Source organism: Lepidochelys kempii, chromosome 7 (assembly GCF_965140285.1).
Source record: "Lepidochelys kempii isolate rLepKem1 chromosome 7, rLepKem1.hap1, whole genome shotgun sequence".
NCBI lineage: Eukaryota > Metazoa > Chordata > Testudines > Cheloniidae > Lepidochelys > Lepidochelys kempii.
In genome coordinates, this window is record NC_136386.1 from 100232123 (window position 1) to 100247122 (window position 15000).

The window sequence follows — 15000 nt, forward strand, 5'->3', positions numbered from 1 at the left end:
TTTAGATTAGAATATAACGGTGGTACATTCACAATAGTGGGTCTGTCAGCATTTACAGAGTGGTTGACTAATAGTGGGCAAAGCTCAAAATAACTCAGAAGTTAAGATCAGGGAAGCACCCAAAAGCTCCAATGCCTATCTGAACTGCTTCAGTATGTAAAATTGGTCTTGATATCTTGAGATCAGGCTCTCTGTCACAAGATGCCTGATACTTCCGGATTCCAGTTTTATATATAGATATCAACAGCATTTCCCACTCTGTTCCAGCCAGAAACAGGAAGTGAAGAAGTACTCAGCAGTGAACAATTCTTTTTTAGAAAAGTTATCCAAACTTTTTTGAACCTCAGTAATGGTTCAGTTGAAGTTTAGGGCAATGGTTCAGGTATTTCTTATTGTATCCAAACCACTTCATCCATCCCTATTAATAACTTGGCTGTAAAAATTCTCTCAGAGATGAAACTTGGCATAAAAAGTTTGCAGCCTGGAAGTCATTTGTTTAAACCAAATTTCTCTTAAACGTGTTTGATTTTAAGTTTCAAGAGCACAAGGGAAAAAATGGAAGTTTTGTGGTTACAAATGTTTCTGAACTCAAAAGAATTCATCTTTTAAATGAAACATTTCTGGCTTTTTGTCTAAAAAATGGACTGAGTTCTTTTGGCATTTAAAAAAATGAATTCAACTAAGATATTGAGATGAAAAAAGCTGATACTCACATGAATGGTAATTACATTCATAATTTTTTTAAGACTAACCAATTTATTTTTTTAAGTTAATGATTTGATGTAGTGGGTCCATAATACACACATGCTTACTACTGCAAATATTCAAGTGTGTATTATGAATTGTTCTGTTGTGTCACAAACGTCTATAAAAATAAACACCAAAGAGTTCTTAAATGTTTACTTAATAAATTGATAGAATGTAGTGACTCTGGGAGAGATTTTAGGCCCAGATCCCCCAATGTATTTAGGCACCTACGTCCCACAGATATGGGCTGAAGTGGGACTTAATTGATGACTAAGGCATGGTCTACACTGGGGGAGATCGATCTAAGTTATGCAACTCAGCTACATGAATAATGTAGCTGAAGTCGACGTATTTTGATCTACTCACCACAGTGTCTTCACTGCGGTGAGTCGACAGCTGATGCTCCCCCGTCGATTCCACCTGTGGCTCTCGCTCCAGTGGAGTCCCGGAGTCAACGGGAGAGTGCTCGACAGTCGATTTATCGCATCTAGACTAGACGCAATAAATCACCCCCGCTGGATCGATTGCTGCCCATCGATCCTTCAGGTAATGTAGACAAGCCCTAAGGGAGTTAAGGGAGTGCCTAAAAAACCTTTGAGGATCTGGGCCTTAAAGCCTACTTGTTAAATAATGTGTTTTTCATAAAAACACTTTAGATTGGTATTTTCCCAATAGGCTGTAACTGTTTCTGACTAATTGTTTTGATCTTGCTGGAAAAAATGTGTATTTGGGGTACTTTTGAAAACTATGAGCAGATTATTGAGACTTTTAAAAACAATTATTTTTTAAGGACTCCCAGCCTGCTCACATTGAAGTCAATAGGAGTTTTGCCATTAGTTTCAGTGGGATCAGGATTGAGCCTTTAGTATGAATATAGTGTTCATGAAAGGTGCTGGATTGATAGCCGTGGAGACTGAAGTCCTCCATCTATCCACAAAACAGGCACAACCTGGGCAGGAGCAGTGTAAGTTTTCCCTCCAGTGTACCTCAGCTCTGATCTGGAAGGACCCACCTCCAAGGGTGAGAGGATATTTAAGTCTCCCTGTCTGTTCAGTTCTTGGCTTTTCTGCTGAGACTGTCAAGAAGGGTGCCAAATGCGGTGGTGGTGGTTTTGGTGATACTGACCTCCCTGCAATGCGAACGTTGCCTAAGACCACCATCTTATTTCATATGGTATGCTAAGCAGATGTTAACTACAAAGCTGGCTGGGGTTGAATGGGCTACCTATAGGCAACTGGCTAATCCAATCACGATTATAGAGTCTTTAAAAATACTATGATAAACACAAATGAAATCAATCCACATAAAGCTACAATAAAACATCATGGAAGTATATGATTCAATTTTGCAGGGAATTAACACTGGGAATTCTGTGGAATTCTGGGAAATTCTAGCTTCATACTTTAACTAACTGTTGTGACCAGGTATTTGTGCAATGGGCTCCAAACAATGACTAGTTATATTTGCTCTGTAAGCAACAATATTCAGCAAAGTAAAGTGAATTAACTATAAATGTTAGACTAAAATCCAGTTTCTTCAGCTGTTATAAATTGATGTATAAATTGATGTTCCATCGTTTTCAACAGAGCTATGTTGATTTACACCAGATGAGCATCTGGCCCTAAATGTTCAGTCTTGCTTTTGACTTTCCTTATAGTAATAGATTCAAGAAATTCCATAAATTGATATTTTAATGTAAATTTCCATAGATTAAATTAAAAGTGCAAAAATAAATTAAGTTTTAGAAAGAAGCCATTTACTTTTCCTACTCTGGAGTTCTCCTTTACCAGGATTCATAGGGACATTTTAAATAAAGATGTTTAAATGAATCATCAAAGTTTCCATAACCGCTGTTGCTGCAATTAATTTACTGCGAAAATAAAATAAAATAAAATAAAAACTTTAACAGAAATATACATTTCAAACACTTTGTAAGGGATACAGAAGCCTATATGTCAACAAAAAGTAAAAAGAAAGGTAGGGTCAGAGCCTGTCTGACCTGGAAACTTCTGTCTGATTTGCATTGCCCCTAAATTGATGGGGACAAAGAGATAATGATTGGAAATTACACTCACCATTGAAAACTGAGCCAAGCCTCACTGTATTTCACAATATGAAAATTATGTGGCCCTATAGTAGGGAGGGGCTGAATCCCCAGGGCATCTGTTTCCCATCAGTGTCCCACCATGCTTGCAGTCTGGCTTGGCACTCTAACATTTAACCTTCTCAGCATGAGGTGGACCATAGGGCAACGAGGCTGCAGAATAATGAAACAAGAGTGTAGTGTGGAGTACAAAGCCTTTGTAAAGTATAGAAGTTGAGACATTAAATGATCTGTGTACAGTGATATTATAGTAATTATAGGCCTGTTAGTTTGACATCTGTAGTATGCAAGGTCTTGGAAAAAATTTTGAAGGAGAAGGTAGTTAAGGACATTGAAGTCAATGGTAAATGGGACAAAATACAACATGGTTTTACAAAAGGTAGATCGTGCCAAACCAACCTGATTTCCTTCTTTGAGAGAGTAACAGATTTTTTAGATAAAGGAAACGCAGTGGATCTAATTTATTTAGATTTTAGTAAGGCGTTTGATACTGTGCCACATGGGGAATTATTAGTTAAATTGGATAAGATGGGCATCAATAGGAAAATTGAAAGGTGGATAGGGAATTGGTTAAAGGGGAGACTACAACGGGTCCTACTGAAAGGTGAACTGTCAAGTTGGAGGGAGGTTACCAGTGGAGTTCCTCAAGGATCAGTTTTGGGACCAATCTTATTTAATCTTTTTATTACTGACCTGGGCACAAAAAGTGGGAGTGTGCTAATAAAGTTTGCAGATGATACAAAGCTGGGAGGTATTGCTAATTTAGAGAAGGACAGGGATACCCTACAGGAGGATCTGGATGACCTTGTAAACTGGAGTAATAGGAATAGGATGAAATTTAATAGTGAGAAGTGTAAGGTCATGCATTTAGGGATTAATAACAAGAATTTTAGTTATAAGCTAGGGACGCATCAACTAGAAGTAACGGAGGAGGAAAAGGACCTTGGAGTATTGGTTGATCATAGGTTGACTATGAGCTGCCAATGTGATATGGCTGTGAAAAAAGCTAATGTCGTCTTGGGATGCATCAGGAGAGGTATTTCCAGTAGGGATAAGGAGGTTTTAGTACCGTTATATAAGGCACTGGTGAGACCTCACCTGGAATACTGTGTGCAGTTCTGGTCTCCCATGTTTAAGAAGGATGAATTCAAACTGGAACAGGTACAGAGAAGGGCTACTAGGATGATCCGAGGAATGGAAAACTTGTCTTATGAAAGGAGACTCAGGGAGCTTGGCTTGTTTAGCCTAACTAAAAGAAGGTTGAGGGGAGATATGATTGCTCTCTATAAATATATCAGAGGGATAAATACCAGAGAGGGAGAGGAATTATTTAAACTCAATACCAATGTGGACACAAGAACAAATGGATATAAACTGGCCACTAGGAAATTTAGATTAGAAATTAGACGAAGGTTTCTAACCATCAGAGGAGTGAAGTTTTGGAATAGCCTTCCGAGGGAAGTAGTGGGGGCAAAAGATCTATCTTGCTTTAAGATTAAATTCGATAAGTTTATGGAGGAGATGGTATGATGGGATAACATGGTTTTGGTAATTAAATATTCATGGTAAATAGGCCCAATGGCCTGTGATGGGTTTTTAGATGGGGTAAGATCCAAGTTACCCGGGAAAGAATTTTCTGTAGTATCTGGCTGATGAATCTTGCCCATATGCTCAGGGTTTAGCTGATCGCCATATTTGGGGTCGGGAAGGAATTTTCCTCCAGGGCAGATTGGAAGGCCCTGGAGGTTTTTCGCCTTCCTCTGTAGCATGGGGCACGGGTCACTTGCTGGAGGATTCTCTGCTCCTTGAGGTCTTCAAACTACAATTTGAGGACTTCAATAGCACAGATATAGGTGTGAGGTCTTTTTTAGGAGTGGTGGGTGAAATTCTGTGGCCTGCATTGTGCAGGAGGTCAGACTAGATGATCATAATGGTCCCTTCTGACCTAAATATCTATGAATCTATGAATATGAAAGTACCAGATTTTTCAAAAACAGGCCCTATCAGTCACACATAGTAAGGATACTGTGCTGTTTCTCAGCAGGCTAAGGGAAGGCCTGTCCCCATCTATCCATACCTTTTTGCCTACTGCTTTCAAGTATTATAAAGATACAATTACCTTGGGAGATTGTGGCAGTTCAGTTGATTAGCACGGTGAATTAAAAGAATGAGTCACAAATGACATGTCCAGCTCTTCTCTACTAGTCCTTTGTATTCCCAGTATACCTCACCCCGGTTGTAAGGAGGTCAAAAATTAGAGAGAGATAACAATTTTCAAGCAGCTAGCACTTAGGAGCAGAATTAACAATCATTCTGTATGTAATTGCCAGTTAATAGTAAATTGCCTTCCAGACTGTAAAATGCAATATAAACTGGTGGGCACCTAAAATTAAATTAATGAGATATTTGCTGCATTTAAAAGTGAATAGTGCAAATTAATAACTGAATGCAATACCGGTTTTAATATTTGTCTAATAGTGTATCGTTTGCTTGTTTAATAGTAATTAAAATAGTCCTTACCTGAAAAATTCTCTGCATAGTTAAATTGAGCAATTCTGTGCAGGTTAAGAGTAATCATTTTACTCGTAGAAGTCTTCTAGGTTCTTAAATTAAATATCAGAGATTATTTTTTTAATTAGAATATGAGCATTGCAATGTTATTTGATTAAGGCAAATTGTGATTTGTATGCTTCTAAATGAAATTATGTTACAGTGCAAACTACTTTTATGCATACATTTTAAGGTGTGAGGAATTATTTTGTGTGTTCACTTTCAGAAACCAGTAGCAAGTTTACACTGTATTTGTGCAAGTGCACTACTGTTTTCTTAAAGTGCACATTTTGCATAAAGTGTTTCTTACTAAACAAAAGAAATTCAAGCCAATTAATATTAGTATTTCTTCAAACAAAGGTCCTCAGCATACCATGAATATATCTCATTTAGAACTTTTAATGCTGACCTTTTCCACCCAGATATTTTTGTGACCTTCCCTTCTTTTGCTCAATTAAAGAAATTACCATAAATTACCTAGAATGAGCATGTAGGTTTGCAGTATACTGAACTGAGTTGCTAAACAAGGTATTGGCATTCAAAAGTAAACATGTCCAAAATGGACACAGAAAAAGCTTGAATGTTGAATACATGGAACCATTCCCAGGTCTGCAATGCATTTACTAGATGTGAACATAAAAATGATTATTTCTGCACAAAGACTTGCATTCAATTTCAGGTTTATGAAATCATTACTCAACCAGTAATTGTTCACAGTTTGTGTTCCTTCTGATAGAGTATTTATGGGGAGAAAAAGTTAGATTCTTCTTCAACACTAGCAGAATATCAAGGGGGAAAAACCTTCTTTAATGACTATATTGTCCTGGCTCTTTCATTTTGACTACTTTTCCTTCAGTATTTGAATCTCTGTTTTGGCTCGTTTGCCTCATTTAACCCCCACCCCACTTCACCCTCTGAAAAGATCTCATGTTTCTGAAGTATTTTAAAGATCTTTTGTGTGCATTCAAATGTGATTCTGTCAATGGCACTGTTACACTGTTTAGAGTCAATAGCTCCCTTCCATCACAGCCAACACAAACTAGCTGTCTCATAGGTCAGTGCTCTTTAAACAAATTACTTGTATCCACAGAGCAAATGATTGTTAATTGCCTCCCACAAATCATACTATTTTCACAATGCTAAACTAAATGCTAATGCCTTAGTTAAATTTAAACCATCTGATTATTTCTTGTACCTACTCAATTATAGTTCTTACCCATGAAACCCAGTCATTGTAAAAAAAATTAAAACAAAAATGTAGATAACGAATACTGTTACATTAGTGGTAAGCCTTTAAAAATAAACTTATGGGTACATTTTAATTCTGACATTCTCAGCAACTTTAAACCATATATGCTGTACTTTCTTTTTTTATTTTAAGTGCTCTTGTCCTAAAGCAAGTTATACTCATTGTAAAAACCATATTGGTTATTTATTGATCAGACCTTATGTAAGTATTGGTTGTCACCAGGCCCTAAAAATAAAATAAAATAAAAATAAATGAATAAAATAAATAAATAAAACAAAAAGTAGGACAGATAATCCTTGTCTTTCTCTCAAGATGGTTCTTTCTAATAAGTCCTTCAAAGTTGATTAGGCAGTTTTCAAAAAACTGTAGCCACTAACACTTTAAAATAGCCTCATTGTGCTTTATAAAACTATATTTCCTTTAAAATATTTCAGTGAAAGTCAAAACGGAAAATACATTTTTTGTTTAGCACCGTATTTTGTCTCAGAAGGGATTTTTCAGTATAAAGTATATTTTAATTAAGAAGTAAATGCTAAACATGCTAAAAACTGATTCAGTAAAACATCAAGTCATAGCATTCTGGAAATTGCATATTATACAATGGCTCATTTTAAAACAATAGTAACTCCAGGTTTAACAGAGTCATTGTTGTCCCCTTTCTTTTCTGTCTCAAAGGAGGCCAGAAGAATGAGACATACCATTTGTGCTATTGCACAAGTAGACTATTTGTCCTAATCAGTGACACCCATTTACTAGAATTGCTTAAAATGAACTATACCTCATATAGAAATCGCACATTTAGAGTGTTCCATTCATCATCTGAAAATTGAGGGCCAGTAAACTTTTCTGTTCCTCCAGCGGGATCATAGACATGCATCAAAATGTTAAAAAATGATTGGTGAGAGAGAACTGTCACCCATTTATCAAGGAAAAGGAACATTATTTGCTAATTTCCCAACCAAGGCAGTGACAGGGTGCTTCGTCTTTAGACCCATGGTGACCAACATGGCCTTTTTGTTATTAGTACAAGTCAAGCGCTTTTTGGCTGTTGCTAACAAGACACATTTGTCTATCATCAGAGAGTGCTTTATTTTTTTTCAAGTGGCTGCGACCAAAGTCTGCTCTCAGTATCATGATTGGCTGTACTTCTTCTGGTTGTGGTAACACTGAGTAACGGAAGGACAGATAAATCACAAAGTTTTCACGTCAAGGTGAAGGTATCGACTCTGCTGTACCAAAACTGACAAAATGTAGTGGTGAAGAGACAGTAATTCATCTTCAAAAGAGGACGAAAGGGTCATCTTGGTTTCACTTAATAATTGCTGAAATTTGAACATTTGAATAAGACCTTGATTTCTCTGAGAAAGGAAAATAATATAAATATTATACAAGATTGGAATGTAACAGTTTACTGGGTATGAAATAGTCAAATTCTATTTTTATTTTCCCGAATTTCAGATTTTATTTTGTTTTGTTTATTCCTAGATCCAGATTGTAACACTCAGGCTAAAACTTCCCAAAATTGTAAATTGAACAAAGAATGACTGAGGGGAAAAAAATCCAAAGGCTTTTATTTAAAATTTACCTCTAAATCCATGTTTACCTCCATGCTTTATCAAAGCAGGATATCAAACAGATAAACGCAGGTTTCATAGGAGAATATCCAATAAAACATCTATTTTTGGCTAATTACAGCTACAAATGCCTATAGGTATACTCCTATTAAAATATTTTTGGGCCTCATCCAAATCCCACTGAAGTCCAAATAAGCCTTTCCATTGACTTCAGAGGGCTTTGGATCAGGACCTAGACTGGTAAAATGGAAAAATCTCAGAACCCTAGGGTTGAATAGTAATCATGAGTTTATTGTGCGTATTATACAGTTGCTTATTACAATGCCACTGCTGTAGTTACCAGCTTGTTAGACTTTTTATTTTAAACCCTTGTTTTTGGAAGGTTAATTTCTCTGTAAAATTGACATGTTTGTTTTTGGCAAAATGATTTCCATAAATTTTCATTTTAAGAATATGTGCTGAAACCATGCATACAAAGAAACAGTCCATCAAATAAATAACTGTAAATGTATTGAAGTCAACTTACAAAAAAAAAGTTGTTTCAGATATATATTTCTGTGTCAAAAATTTCTTTGACTTAAAAAATAATTTCTGAAGGTATCATTCCATATTATGACCACTTCTTTTTATTTTTAATACAGGTTTTAAAATGCCTTTAATGAGCATATGGAATAAATAAATTTTCACAAGCATCTTTAGTAAACATAGTTATTGTGCTTATGCTGAATAGAATTCAGTGTAGGTGGTGCTAATTTTTCAATACAGAAACTTCCATTGAAACATTGGAAAGTTGCAAGTCAGGAAGTCCTTGTGGTGTATTGTATCAATAGTCCACAGCCTGAAGTTTCTTAAAGAGTCACCGTCAAGGCTGATATTGCACTTAAACTTGCCGTTTTGTTCTTCAAGTTTCCCTTGATATAGCTATCAACCTTCAAAATGAAGAATGCAACATTTTTAAAACCCCAGCTGATGATCAGGGAGCAAAAGAACAATAACTCCATGATACTTGACTTGTTGGGACAATAGGCATGTGCACTGTCCCCTTCCCGTGTCTCCCTCTGGCTTCATTTTTGTGAGCTCACTTGTGGATGTAATTGACAAGAAACCTGAGCTTGAGCATTTCAGAGTCCATATTCTCATTTGTTTCAGTCCTCATCTCAAGAGTGGAGTGGGCGGATGGAGTGGCACATATATCCATGTTTGCGATCTGTGCTTCCTGGGTTTATTGTTGTTGTTTCGTTATGTTCCTCCTAGTGCATCTTCTAGGATTTTAAGACATATGGGCCTATCACTGGATAGTTATATTTTCCTCTTACAAGATCCCCAACATAGATATGGGAATCTGGGAAGTGGGAAGAGGACAGGGGCAAATTTTTGGCATGTTTGCTGACAGTGTCCCTTTACATATGTATATGTAGAGTGGTCACCATAAAACTCTTCCCCTGCTTTACACATCTACACGAAGTTACTTCAGTATTGCAGTATTCCCCATACTAACCTCATTTTTGTTATCTGGTCATCTAAAGCAAAAATTAAATGTTTCTAAAGAGAACCTTAGTAGTGATGATAAAATAGGTCTTTACTCGGTCAAACTTTTACCTTCAATATGCCAAAGGTTTTTAAGAATAAGGGTCCTTTGTTAACTTAGACTATTTTGGCTCCTAAAATCATGGTTATATCTTATCAGTGATCCATATATAATAGGAAAGTCGCACATGCTTGGCGTAAGATTATTTTTCTTTTAACTACTATAAAAAGATCCTTTAAAGTAACATTCAGGGTCTGACTGTAAGTCATTCTATTGTGCCTAAATATTACTGTGAATATGTTATGTAATATTATATGCTGAATTTGTGTGTTCACTGCCTAATGTAGGTACAGCAGAACAATACGTATAGTGTGTCAATTTTAACATTTTTTTGGTGTGGGACAGCACACTCAGTGCAGATGTGTGCAACTTTCCACAGCTGCTGATGCTGCTAGCTAACTAGGAGAAGCGGGGCAGAGCCATAGCCCCACTTACTCTCTACTATTCTTCACCACATGGCTAGTGGTAACAAAGCGTGACTACTCAGGGTGGCTTCAACAGATGTAGTTGTGACATGCTCCTGCAAAGGGAGTACAAGAGGAGGAGAATCCTTATGTCCTCCCCAGAACATCCATTCAGGGGTTAGCCACAATCCAGTCTTTAGAAAGTAGTAGGAATATTTTTGTGTAGCTCTAACACCCATTGGAGGAGTCAGCACCAAATAAGATCACAAATATAAGGAACACAAGCACAACTACTGTTTGCATTAGAAAAATATATCTTAATTAGTGAAACACCTTAGAGTATTGAATACTTAAAATGTAATGTTTTGCTGCTTTGATATAGTATTCGTGCTTCTGTATCATTAGTGAAATACTTTATCATATTAGCAAAATGCCAAATTATGTTACTAAAATATTCTGTCACATTAGTCAAACACGCCATTTTATTTGCAAAAATGCCATGTTTTATTATAGTTACATACATATTAAAATACGGTGGTTCCCTGACATATGACCATTTATGATTTTGTATCATACTAGTTCTCTTTCTTAATTCTTCTCAGATTCAAGGTTGCATTGTGGTTGCTGGATTTCCCCTCCTGCGTATTTGTGTCTGATCAGCAAAACCCTCTCAGTGTGGAAATACCAGTAGCTTCAACTGGAATTCTACATGTGGAGGGCTTACAAGATCTGGCTCCATATTGGTGGAATTCAGATAATTTCCAATGATTTGCACATCCTATCGGAATGACTGTAAATCAGTGTCTTCTTCGCCTACTTGCAAAGCAAAACATTCGCTATAAGGCTGAAAATGTTGTGCAATTGGATGTTGAAAAGCCAAATACTAAGTAGTGTATGTGGGTTTAGTTGATGTCAATTTCTATTCACTAGTTTGTACTGTATCTTTTACATCCATTTTTCGAGTGATATTTCTGTTTCCAAATATGTTTAAAAATAGCAGACTAGCATTTGTAAGATATCATAAACAAGACTGATATCCTGGCACTTGCACACATGGGTGAGATTCACTTTCCCCGCATGAAACCTAACTATTCAGTTTTTATGTGAATGATGTGGGGGACCAAGAGGGTTGGGGACATGATATCCCCTTTTCAAACTGAGACTAGAGCGCCAGACATCTCCCATCTGTTACTCCAACCTGCAGGTTGCAATAAAATATCCCTATACCATCTATAGGGGATGTTAGGGCCCCTGGATCCATATAACTATAGATTCCAGAGACCCTCTTCTAACCTGTCCTCTGTTACTGACCTCTGTACTAGCCTCTGCAGCTCTGATATGGAGTAGCCTTCTGTGGTATGTAGGAGCGGCACTGTGCATTCACTCCAGTTCATCAACTGTGGCCCCACCAAGGGATTAAATGGTGAAGCAGGTCTTACTTAGGCCTGTTGTAAACTTCAGCCAAGTACACTGGCTGTGCATGGTGTTCACAATGTTTGATGCAAAGCCTATGAGCTCAGGTATTATGGTGACTGTAGGATATATTGAGGGATAGATTAAATAGTTGGGAGAGGGGGTGGGTCTCCCACCCCAAGCTGCAGATCAGTGCCAGTACTGTAGCATAATAGGTGCAGTCGCCTCCTGACTGTCCATCTGGCTAATCTTACCTTGATAAGCATTTACGAGAGACTCAGCACCATGGTGTTTGAGGCCTAGTAACTATAGGAAATGCCACCTTCTAAGGGTGTTTGTTCCATGGATCAGGAGAGTTGCTAATTGAGCACTACTCCACACCCATAATGGCACTCAGCACTACTGTGTAACAAGGCCCTGGAGAGCTGTGGTTTGCAGTGTGCTTGGGGTGTTAGAGCTTCAGCTAGGATCCATTGGCAACCCAGCATTTCTGTTGAGGCTGCCATCTTGTTTTACAGAATTTAGCTGTTATGTTTGTGGAAAACAATAGCTATCAGAGTTGTGAACTGCCCCATTCATCTCAGCTAAGTCCAGTGATGCCGATTTAAATGTCAACAGTGTTAATTATCTCACTGCTATCAAAACAGGTTAATAAAAAAGAGGGAAGAACACAGATCTGCAAAAACTGCAATGAATGAAATCTCTTTGGAGTGCTGCAAGTGGGTGGTACTTGGGAGAGTACCTCCACTTTTTCCCCCAGTCAGACCCCTGGTGCCAAAAGGGAGCGGGCTGCGGGATGGGTAGAGAGTAGGAGGAGCAGAGCCAGGGGAGCCAGTCCCACGAAGCTTAGTGAGCCATTCAAACCTCCTAATCAGTCAGCTCGTCACCAACCTCCAGAGCAGTGGGGGACAGGTCTGGTCTGATGGTGGCTATGGGTGCAGGTGGCTTCTTCTTTGGCTCTAATTGCTGTTTCTCCCTCCTGACTGTCTAGAGCCAGACTGAGATTACTGCATCAGTTACATTCAGGTCACATTTTCTAGCTTTTTTTTTTTTTTAAAAAACCACGAAGGCTAGAAACACAATATTTTTGATGAACATTGAGATTCTGATGTCCTTGAATAACCTGGAGACCATCCATGTTTGCCAGTGCCTTAATCTAGCCTGTCCAATGGTGCAGCCAAAATCCTACTGAGAGACCAACAGATCCTATGTGATTGTACTTAGAACATCCACAGCGAGTGGTATCTCAAGCAGATGGAACTTGGCTTGTGGCTGAAGCTTAGCATGCCACCTTTTAGTCCCTACCCCCTCAATTAGAGCCCTGGGTGCTATCTTTGAGGACTCCCCACTTCCTTCTCTGTGCAGTAAGACTACATCCTACCTATCAAATCTTCCCTAGCCAGAAGAGTGACAGGATTTGGCCCCAGAGGTTTAGGGGCTGACTTTCAGTAGTACTGAGCATTTATAACCCCAGCTGAAGTCAGTGGAAGGCATGTATGCATATGTCTCTGATAATCCAGTCCTTAATGCCTTATTTTTGTAGCTACCTTAAAAAAGTGTGTTATCTGATATTAAACGAGAGGTGATCAGAAAATATTTTTCACAAATTTCTCCCCACATCCCTTTTTTCATGCAAAACATGTTTTGACAGAAGTGTTCTGACCCAGTTTGGTAATAGACTATAAGGGCCAATATATTTATAATGGATCAGATTAAGCTTTAAGATGTAACTATCCCAAATTTATTTTGCTATTATACTGTAAGACACTTGACAATTTTTCTGATATTTTACATCCTGGACTTCAGGCTTCCCATGCCCAAAGGCATATCATTGTTCTGGAAGTGAGGGCATAAGATATGCCACTTCTGTTAGTGTTCCTTAGCTACAGGGCTGGGTTTGGTAGATGTAGTTTCAGCAAGACTATAAAAGCCATAATCAAATGTATTCTTTGAGGTATGTAAACAGAATTGTTTGAACGCAATCCAGTAGTTGTCAGCAAGGGTATTATTTTTGTAACAAGGAAGATGAGCTGTCCCTTTTTCTGTGTTTAGTGTCACATCACAATGCCATTATTTACTGCCAGGTACTCTTGAATGGGAAGACAATCCCTGTGCACTAGGCCCAGTTAGGCTGTCTGTATGAATGCCTAGAAACAATATCACAGATATGAATGAACTGGTTCTTGATTTCCAATTAGAAGAAAATGTGGCAGTTTCCCCATTGTTAATAAGAGTACTTTAAGGAAAATTCTGTACCATTATCTGATCGAACATAATTATTAACTGACCTGTGAATTTCAGGCCTGTAATTGAAACAAGTAACTGAAATTGAGCATGCCCTTGTTTCCTCTACCACTATTTGGGGGACAAGCTAGGTGATTATGAGAAACTGGTAAGGTAAAGACAACGTTGTTGGGGGTTTTTTAAATGAAAAATCTGTTTTTAGTTCTTCATAGGAAAAGAAAGAAATTAAAATCTGTTCAGTTTCTTTTCCTTTTCCTTTTCAAAACAGTAAATAGATTGTCCTGAGTAAGTCCAGGGATATTAGTCCTGCTTCAACAAGCAAGAGTGCCTTCTGATGAATGATGTGTTCAACCCCTCCATGCCTTTGTATTTCCTATGCATTCCACAATGCTTGGCTCACCCTGCCGAGTTCTGTGATTGAAATTCATTGCCAAATTTATTGAGAAATTAATGAGAAAAGCTGCAAAGTATTGACTTTGAGAGGAAAACACAACTCATCTTGAATGAGGAGGAAAATGCAGCAATAATTTAGCCACTATTGATTTTGCCCTGTCCATGTATTGATCTTCATTTTACAATATTAATTTGCACCTGCAATCGGCTGCAAAGGGAACCGATTTCATTTCTTTGCAGTGTTAATGTGCAAAGCATTAGGTGCTCTTAAGAAGTGGTAGTACTACAAGTCACATTGGAAAGGCTGATTTTTTTTATTTGTGCTTGTTACTGAAATAGACTAAAATTAATTTTTTGTCTGACAAAATATTAAAGTGAAAACCCATCTCAAATGTATACCTTCTCTCTACCCGTAGGCTGCTTTTCATCTGTGTGAGGAACAATCAGCAACCTGAAATTCCAACCACTTCTCATCATCATGCCCATATCAGTTCAAAGTTCATGAAATTTCTATGAGCATTGATCTCTACCCATTGATTTTTTTTGCAGCAGATCTTTGAAATTTTAATTTCCCGAGCATCTGAATTTCTTATAGATGAAATGCACTTGGTAGAGACAGTTGATGATAAAGTGGTGAACTTAGCATCATTTTAAAGCCTAAAAAAGGGAGGAAAAAAACAGGCATTTGCCGACTTTGTATAATGTTTTTGAGGTGAAATGATAAAGGTGTTCTG

General features: G+C 37.7%; 1 protein-coding gene across 2 annotated transcripts in view; it reads left to right on the top strand.

Annotated features, from left to right (window-relative positions):
• EBF3 (EBF transcription factor 3) overlaps positions 1-15000 on the top strand; it is a 131390-nt gene that overhangs the window by 94465 nt on the left and 21925 nt on the right. The window lies entirely within an intron of this gene.